Source organism: Tupaia chinensis, unplaced genomic scaffold (assembly GCF_000334495.1).
Source record: "Tupaia chinensis unplaced genomic scaffold, TupChi_1.0 Scaffold000362_1, whole genome shotgun sequence".
Lineage (NCBI taxonomy): Eukaryota > Metazoa > Chordata > Mammalia > Scandentia > Tupaiidae > Tupaia > Tupaia belangeri.
This window is the reverse complement of record NW_006159859.1, coordinates 5,111,676-5,121,714: the sequence shown is the minus strand read 5'-3', so window position 1 is coordinate 5,121,714 and position 10,039 is coordinate 5,111,676. Positions and strand designations below refer to the sequence as shown.

The 10,039-nt window shown below is 43.5% G+C and overlaps 1 long non-coding RNA gene across 1 annotated transcript in view; it reads left to right on the top strand.

Annotated features, from left to right (window-relative positions):
- The first annotated feature begins 38 nt into the window (after nt 1-38).
- LOC102483378 (uncharacterized) overlaps nt 39-10,039 on the top strand; it is a 16,558-nt gene continuing 6,557 nt past the window's right edge. Inside the window, exons 1-3 of the long non-coding RNA XR_335232.3 lie at nt 39-98; nt 368-468; nt 5,114-5,278. This is a non-coding gene — a long non-coding RNA (uncharacterized LOC102483378). The remainder of the gene's footprint in view (nt 99-367; nt 469-5,113; nt 5,279-10,039) is intronic.

The following is a 10,039-nucleotide window of genomic DNA, read 5'->3' as shown; positions in this document are numbered from 1 at the left end:
AGGAGGGGGCAAAGGGCAGAGGATGTAAGCCAGGAGGTGGGGGTGGGGACGCCCTGTGAGTGGAGCAGGCAGGCTGGGTAGGCGAGCTCTCATTAAAGGTGAGGCCTGGGTCCCGTTTTACACGTGATATTTCGTTTTCTTTCTCACAGTCTTAAAAGGCGGGTGTTAGGAGTTTGTGCTCGGAGGAAGACTTCCATAGCGGAAGTGGGTGATTTGCTGGGGACACGCAGTAGTTGAGCAGAGCTGGGATTTCACCCCGGGTCAGCAGAAGGACCGGGCCGCTCAGTGCCTGGAGTGGGGCCAGGAGTGGGGGCTGTAGAGGCCGTCGCGGGCCAGCTGGGATGGTTTTCTGCACGTGTTCACACAGGAGGACGATGTTGAGTGCTGGCTATGGGAAGGAGGAGAACCAGAGGACTGAACTCCAGATATAACCCAAACATGGGAGAGGAAACCCAGACATGATTGGAGGTAGGTGAAAGCGAAGGAAGAAAGAAGGGTTGAACCATCAAGCTGACACATTTTACATACAGATAGAGGGGCCAGCAGGGTGCACGGTTGTTAAGGCGCTGGATTCCCACATGGCCCACCATGATTTGAGTCCTGGACCTGGTACCTTTGCTTTCTCACACCTCCCCCACCTCTGTCTCTCTCTGGTGAGCACATGTGCCCTACAGCAAATTAAAAAATCATCATCATAATAAACACAAATTTAAAAATAGATATCGGTAGATTCTGCATGATAAACATGATATCTAAAACTTAGCAGCTGCTTTATTTATTTCTTTACATTTCCGTAATATAAATTCTCCCACCTTGGCCAGTGTCAGGCTATAAACGTGATAGTTCTATCAGGACGCCCCCAGGTCTTTGTCACCAGGTACTGAATATCTAAATGTTTCTCTCTTTTTTTTTTTTTTTTTTTTTATTTCTTACTCATTTACTTAGTTTTACTATATTAGAATATGACGGTTTCTAATTTCCATATGCAAATTAGCACCAGTCAGTATCCCAGCAGGAAATAGAATTTTTCTCAGGTAATTTAAATCAAGAGATGTGTAGGCAGGGTTCAGGAAACAAACAATAGAGCACACAAAGATTACTACCAGTAGAAGCTCCTGCTCCTTTGACAGCAAAAGGACAGGGGAGTAATGGTAATTTGGGGGGAGTATTTTTTCAAAGAACTATTTAATTTTCATTGTTACTATTATTATTTTAAATTTGCTATAGAGCACATGTGCTTGCTAGAGAGGGACAAGAGAGGGAAGTGAGAAAGCAAGCGCAAGGTCCGGGACTCCAACTGTGGTGGGCCACGTGGGAGTCCGAAGCTTCAACCACCACACCACCTACTGGCTTCTTTGAGGGTTTATTAAGAGCTGGAGCCATAGAGCAAGCTTCTTCCTCTCTTATCCCTCCTCCTTCTTCTTTTTAATAGACCACAGATTAGTTTATTTTTAACACCCATTAAGCCATGAATTCATAGGGAATAGGCTCCAGTAGCTCAGGCTCCTTTCCATTGGTTCTCACAAAGTGTGCTTCTCAGGGTGGAGCAGGCTGGTGCTTTAGTTGAACCCAGGTACCTTTCTCTTTGGCTTCTTTCTTTTTCTGGTCATTTTCCTTCACACGTTTTAGCAAACTATCTCTGCTCTCAGAATGCTTAATATGCTCAATACGCACATTGATTCTCTTGGCAAGAATCTTGCCCTTAACTTGTTTGTTCACAACAATGCCAACAGCATGCTGGGTAACATTGTAGACTCTTCCAGTTTTGCCATGGTAACATTTGTGGGGCATTCTTTTTGAACAGTACCCATTCCCTTAATGTCTACAATATCATCTTTCTTGTAGATTCGGATATATGTCGCCAAAGGAACAACTCCATGTTTTCTAAAAGGCCTAGAGAACATATATCGGGTGCCTCTCCTCCTTCCCTTTCGTCATTTTGGTTAATTACTGGAAGATGGCGGTTACCCTCTCTTATCCCTCCTTCTGATGAAAAGTTGTCACTCCCAGACAGGGGAGACAAGAAGTCCTACCAGTCACCTTGTCACAGGGTCATATTTTAGACATATTCCCATTCGAAACGGAAACTGCAGTGTAGCCATCCTAGTGCTACAGCAGGAAAAAGGGTGAGTGAGAAATAATTGACTAATCTAAAATGTATTTAGTTCTAACGGTGTCCACCTTGCGAGTTGGTCAAGAGACTAATGTTGATAATCATAACCTCTCTGTACTACGTGTTTCATGTTCCTCTAGTAGTTTCTGTCCTTTTTATTAGAAACAAGATACACAATCATTTATCATCTTCAAACATTATTGCGCTTGAACTTTTATAATGTGATAAAGCATTCATGAAACGATCTGCAGACTAGATTAACTCACATTTTTGAACAGACATGACTGTCCTAAACATTGTTCCTCACACCAACCTGCCATCACCCACCCTCTAACAGCCATTCTCCCCTTACAGTCTCCCGCATCCACACTCATCCTCTCCACTATCACGTCTTCAGATTGCTCAGCCTCTGCAAAAGAGCGTAGACACTCAGTACAAATGGAGTGGGGATATGCAATGTGTATCTTTCAAAGTCTGGCTCACTTTGTTCAGCATTAAGTCTTCTATGTTTATCCATTTCGAGTCAAAGGATAGGACCCCATTGTTTCTTACAGCTATGTAACCTTCTACAGAATATAAGTGCCACAACTTTTCAATTCAGTCATCAGCTTTTAGACACAAGTTGGTTCCATGTTTTAGCAAGTGTGAATAATGCAGCAATAAACATGGATGTTCAAATGTCTTTCTGATGATTTTCCTATCTTCTGGGTAAATACCAAGGAGTGGGATTACTGGGTCATATGGAGTAGCTGGTTTAAGGAGAACAAATCAAAGTTGGTTTAGGGGCTGGCCCCATAGTGCAGGGGATAAGTGCTGTGCAGAGGGAGCTGGAGCTTGAGCCAGATCCCATATGGCAGACCATGGTTCGAATCCTGGCCCTGGCAGCAACATGCTGGTATTTGTACATGTGCTCAGGATCTTATGGGAGAGAGAAATAAAGAAAAAGGGTTGCAGATGACCAGGCCCTGTTGGGACGCTGGGGGTGCTTTCTGTCACTCACGCACATGCAGGCATGCATACGCTCTGGCATAAAATGACAGTAGAAAAATGCTGGTTTAAAGATTTGAAATCGATATTTGTAATCGACTTAAAAAACTCTTAGTAAAAGAGATTCCCCTCTCTTTCCTCTTTCTCTCTGTAATCCTTTTGGAATATTACAACCTTCCTATGCTCTCTTCCAAACACTTAAGCTGGCAAGGCTGAAATGAAGAAAACACTTGGAAAACTGCATTCTAAGTGCACAATTAATTACCTTCTTCCCTTCCCAATCCCATGGCTCTTATAACAAGTGTTGTATGTGTTATGAACTGAACTATGTCCCCTACAAAAGATATACTGAAGTCCTCACCCCAATACTCCAGAATGTGGCCTCAGCTGGAGGAAGGCTCTTCACAGAGGTTCAAATTAAGGTTAAAGCGCTAGAGTGGACACCAATCTAATATGATGTGTCTTATGCGACAACACGGGGGAATTTGGGCACAGAGACAATAAAGAGGGATGATGATGTGAAGAGAGGGGGAGGAGAGTCATCTAACAGCCAAGGAGGGAGGGCTGGATCCGATCCTTCCCTCAGAAGGAACTAGATCCTTCCTTCCTTTTTTATCCCTCCTTCCGAAGCCCATTGGACTTCTAGCCCCAGAACTTGAGACAGTAAGTTTCTATTCTCTATTATTCATATTTTTTAGATTTTGTCATAGGGTGTGTACACTCATTAGAGACAGACAGAGACAGAGAGAGGAAAAGTGAGAATCACTCACCAGGGGGTATGGTCACATTTCAATCCCTCTTCCTTTTTTCTCCTGGGATTTTTGGGTGCACACACACACACACACACACACACACACATGTGATTGTCAAGCTAGCAGGTCCAAGACTGGAACCATGGTTGGCTCTGTTGGAGTCCAGTACCTTAACTACTATACTACCTGCTGGCCCCAGATTTCTATTCTTTTTATTTTTTTTTTTTGAGAGGTTTTTGCTATAGGGCATGTGCGCTCACCAGACAGACAGAGACAGAGAGACAGAAAGTGAGAAAGCACCCCCCACGGGGATGGTCATGCCACAATCCCTTCTCCTCCATTCTCCCCCTGGGATCTTGGGCACGCACTCACATGCGCCCAGCGTGAGTTTAAGCCACCGAGTCCAGGACTCGAACCGCAGTCGACTACATGGGAGTCCAGCAACATAGCCATTACACTAACTGCTGGTCCCCAGATTTCTATTCTTTAAGGCATTTAGTATGGTGCTTTGTTACAATAGCTCTGGCAAACTAGTACGATCATCATTTTTTTTTCTAATTTGGCATGTGTTCATCGGATCAATCATGATCCTTGATTCATGACACATTGTCATGACTGAGCTATAATCTTTCAGCTTCTATTTAGTTATCTACCTTTTTAAAAAGAATTATTCAATTTTTTTATTCATTATTATTTTAATTTAACCAGAAAGAGACTGAGAGAGGGAGAGAGGAAAAGTGAGAAAGCATGTCACCAGGTCTGGGACTCAAACCATGGTCAGCCATATGGAAGTTCAGTGCTTTAACCAGTAGGCCACCTGCTTGCCCCGATTTACTTATTTTTAATAATGTACTAAAGATCCATGAATCCATCTCCCAAAACACGAATAAGTGCAGAGAATAACACATGGAATCACACATCTCTCCACCAACATCACCGGTGTCCTTCTCGCTTCCTTGCTTTTCTGTCTCTCTAGTTCATTGTATTTCTAAACGGCACCTATTTTTTAAACATTTCATTGTGTTAAGCTATTTTCAAGGGTATCATGTGGTATATAACCCTCTGGGACTTTTCTTCTGCATATCCTATTGTGAAGATGCATCTTGTTCCATTTTCTACAGTTCATTATTATGTCATTATTTGCTGGGAAGTAAAAACCGTCATGGCTGCTCTTCAGAAATGCACATACATTCTCATCCTTCCTTACTCCATTGTTCCCATGGCTTTAACGTAAAAGTCTGATGGAGACTCTATGTTTCAGGAAGTTGTCTCTCTGGCCCACATGTCCTGAGACACTGAGGGCTCACAGCTGCAGCGTCTTCTGGCCTCATTGTGATGTTCCGACTTCATCCACAAGGGCCACGAGCACCTCCTCCTTAAAATGAAGCGTTTCCTTTGGTCCCAACCGAGAGGACGGAACAGCTGGGTGAGTCACGTTCTCTGATTCCAGGCATGAGCAAAGGGAAATGTGAATGAGTCAGAATGGACCCAATGGTTTTGAGTAAATAACCCCAAAATAGTCTTCTCCCCCTTAGGTTCCTGAATGGAAGCAATGCTTTCTTCAGGGAAGTGGTGTGGACGGGTAGAAACAGGATTCTTTGGGAGGCAGACTTATTGATGGCCATAAGCCACCCTCTTAAAGAGGACCCTGAGCCAGTTGCCGAGTGAAATGATACTTGGAGATACTCTCAGGTCAGAGACCACACTGCCTGCTTCTTTTCCGTTCCTACAAAACTCAGCTCACTTGGGGTTCTTAAATGTCTACGTAGGGTCCGTGAAGCCAGCCCAGTCCTCCCTCAGTATTACAATAGTTCGGGAGGAGTGCTGGCGGCGGTGCAGGGCTGTGCATGGCCATGATGGTGGGGCCTCACGCCCAGAGTCGCATGGCCAGAGCCAATCCGAAGCCCCCTCCTCTGCGCTGCTTCAGGAGGTTGTGGGGACGGAGCTGGGGCCAGTTCGTGGTCCACAGTCTGTGTTCTTCTGGCTCCTCTGTGAACCACAGTTATTCCTTGTTCTCTGAAGCTCTTCTAAACACTCACGTAAAGGACATTTTCAAAGGCAGACAGTCAAGGGAGCTGAAGACAAAATAGGAAGGAAGAATGGAGCAAGGAAGTCTCCCCATTGCCAACACTCAAATGAAATGACCTTTGTGCCATACACGAGGGGTTGGGAGAAATGGCTTATGTGGCTGAGGTGTGTGAAATGCAGACTCTGCTGGGCTGGCAGATTAAATGCCATTTACGCTGGGGAAAGTATTCCATGACATTAAAGGATTTATTTGTTTGCTAATCTGCTTCAGACTCCAGAGGCCTTGTTACAAAATAAGGGGGTGGAGGAGAAAGAAAGGGTACAAAGGAAGGGGTTAGGAAGAGAAGGACTGGGATTCCACTGTCGTCTCTGCTGTGTAGCCTAAGGGGAACTTCTAACACACGACACGACCCACTTCATACTCCAGCACGCATCACTTCTACTAGGGACAAGGCAGAGAGTTGTTTTGTTGGATTAGTTTTTGTTCATGCAGTAAATGTGATCATTGTCTGTAAACGCAAGAATATATGAATATCGTATCTCTTCTGCAATTTCAAACCTAGGATTTAAAGAGCTTGTTTGAGGGAGGAGCAGATCAAAAGTGTCCTTTCGTTTCTAGCAGGCTTTCATCTCCCCAGCAGAAGTATTGGGAGTCACCGCCAATAATTCTTTTAATTTGGAGGGTTCCCCTTTCTTCCCACTTTTAAACCCCTTTCCCCCAAAGGCAAACAAACATTCGCCTTCACTGTTGCCTTTTTCCTCACGGACGGACTGCACAGTGCAACAGCCAAATAGCCTCTTAATCTCTTTTTTCAAAGACTATCCCCCTCTTTGGGGTAAAGCAGTCATTTTGTTTTGTTCCACAGCACCTTGACAATGTCGAGAAAACATAATCCTCCACTTACAATGGGAGCTCAGACTTGCTGTTCCATTACCGGGTACCCTAGGCATTTGTATTAAAAGACAGTTAAGCTTTTTTCAGTGAGGCATTTCCTTCCTTACCTTCCTCACAGAAAGTTCTACTTTATTTTTAGTAATATCCTGGCTCCTGGTATTGTATTTGTGCACATAATCCCTTCACAATAATGCTCTGGACTCCGGTGGCACCTTCCCTCTGAGCCACTCAAAGGCCTTTACAAACATTAATTAATTCTCACAGCACCCCCATGAGCTGGGTGAGGGTTCCATTCCAATTGGTATATTATTATCCCTATTTTGTGATTTTGCCAAAATTCTTTTGCCTTCTTCCCCAGCGTGCTTCCTAATGGAATTCATCTTTAGTCTGCTGGGGCTGGCCAGTCAAGTCCACGGTGAGGGAACGAACCGGCAGTAAAAGGAGACAAAAAGGAAGAATGTAAGCCGTGGCACACAGAGAGCTGGGCAGCCCAGCATGGACGCCCCCTAACCCACGGAGGCAGCTAGGGGGAGCAGAGGATCCTTCCGTTCACTGACCCCTGACATTGGGTGACAGACGACTTCTGCCCAGTTTGACAAATCCCTGTGCCTCTACTGGACTGTTTCCAGGGCTCAGGGGCTCTGTGGCAATGAACCCTAACCCACCCCTAGAAAGTGAAAAGTGCAGCATCTCCCAGAAGCCCCAGGGAGAATCCTTTCTGCTCTCTGGGTTGCTGCAACCTGGTCTGTGCTAAGACGTCCCTGGAACTGTTTTCAGGTGTGCCAACTGTGCCCGAGAAAACCTGCCCCAAATCTCAACATTGTCAACAGCTGCAGCCTTTGTCTCACGAAATGTTTAAGGATGGTGTGCTGATATTTCTCATCTACTGGGGTGATTCCCCCAGCCCCTAGCTTTTACTAGGCATTGTATTGCTAAAACAGGAGTGATGTGGAGGGGTGAAGTGGTGAATTGTTGTGGGCAACCCCACCTTGTTTCTCATTGCTGGGTCATCTGCTCCCTTCTTTAACCTCTGGAGCCTTCTCTTTCATCCCTCAGCTGAGAGCTGAGCTCCCTATTTCATTTACAAAAAAAAGTAAACCAAAAAAAGTAGCCTATTAGAACCACGTTTGCCCACCCAAGCATCCGTGTGTGTGTGCAGGCACCATTATAAAATATAGCAAGAGTGTGGGCTTAATGTTAAACCCACATGTTCTATTATTCAGACCCTCGCTATCTTAGACTTCATTTCTGCATCAGGTCACAAATAACCTTTTTTCTTTAAAAGTTTATTTTTCTTCCATGAGTAAGAGAGAGGAAAAGAGGGAGAGGGAGAGAGAGAATCTCCAACAGGGTTTCAAAGCCACGAGGCATCTGCAGGCTTCCGTTAGCACTGCGTCAATAACACACATGTGCCTGGTAGACAGGGAGGTCTTTAGACTTGAACCAGGAACCTTCCTGTGTGGGACTGCTTCACAGAGTATCATATTTGATCACTGTGTCATCTGGCCCCTTTTTCTTTTTTATGGCAGCATAATACTTCACTGTATGGATGTACCATTCTTTATTTACACAGCTCCTTATTGGGAGATGATGGAATTGTTTTAATATGTTGCTATTATAACAACGTTGCAATGAAAACTTGGCTTATGTCATTTTATATCTATGGAAAAGTACATCTGTAGAATAATTTGAAGTGGAATTTCTGAAATTAAAAGGTACATGAGGGTTTTTTTTTTTTAATCTTTCTTCTCAATTCTGTTATCTTTGAATTTCATTCAACTGTCTTATCTTTGGAATCACATCGCCCATGATTTCTTAACACTTTTTGATTCTGAAACTGCTGTAGTCTAATTTTTTTTTTTTTTGAGAGAGGTTTTTTCGCTATAGGGCGCGTGTGCTCTCCAGACAGACAGAGAGAGACATAGAGACAGAAAGTGAGAAATCACCCCCCCCAGGGGGGATGGTCACGCTGCAATCCCTTCTCCTCCATTCTCCTCTCGGGATCTTGGGCACGCACACATACGTGCCCGGCGTGAGTTAGTCTAATATTTTTTTCCTTCTCAGAAAACGTTCCTCCAAATGTGCTCTACCTGTATTTTTTGGTGTTTTGTTTCTCCCCCACTCCTAATTGCCCATTCCTGTCCCCAGTGTTGGAGAGAGTTCCATAGAATGTACTTCCCTCTAGGATATTTCAATCTGTGATTCTTACTTCCCCCACGTAATTTGTACTCTATAATCTTAACTTTCCTATTTTTTGGTACAATTTTCATTACTGTTTAAGATTACGTTGGTGCAAGTAGTATTTTAAGTACTGTTGGCTTATGATACATGTGGGAGTATGTCAGTTCCCTTCTTAATTACATTTGGTTAATTTTTGTTTTTTAGATTTTATTTAACTTTAGTTTTAATTTGACAAGAGAGGGATAGAATGAGAGAGAGAGAGGGAGAGAGAGAAAGAGAGAGAGAGAAAACAAGTTGCCTGGTCCAGGACTTGAACCATGGTCGGCCACGTGGGAGTCCATTGCCCTTAACCACCATGCTACTGCCAATCCCTCATTTGATTAATTTTTAATATAGAGGTTATTCAGATTTTAATGTATCTTTGGTAGAAATGTAATATTAATATCATATTGATATTATAGTACTTCATCCTTCTATAAATTGTAAAATCATTTAATGTATTTGTTATTATTTTTATTTTTTAATTTGACCAGAGACAGAGAGAGAAAAGGAAAGGGAAAGTGAGAAATCAAGCCACCAGGTCTGGGACTTGAACCACGGTAGACCATGTGGGAGTCCAGTGCCTTAACCACCAGGCTATCTGCTGGTCCTATAAACTTTTTTTTTCTTAACACCGAGTCTTACAATTGATGGTTTATTGAAACCAAGCAAATACAGTATTTCTATCATATATGCTCTCAAGGAAAGAGTATGTTGAAATGTTGAACTTGGTTTTTTTTTTTAGTATGTGTTAGAATGTGTTCTTTTTAAGTTAGTATATGTTATACCTGACAACCTTTACAATTTGCAGTGTTTTATTGTTCTGTTAATTCAGCATAAATTACTTTTATATAACCTTGCTATTACTTTTTTGTTTTGTTTTGCTATAGGGCGCGTGCACTCACCAGAAAGACAGAGAGAGACAGAGAGACAGAAAGTGAGAAATCACCCCCCCCACCCTCCCCCAGGGAAAATGACCATGCTGCAATCCCTTCTCCTCCATTCTCCTCTCAGGATTTTGGGCACACACACACACACACACAC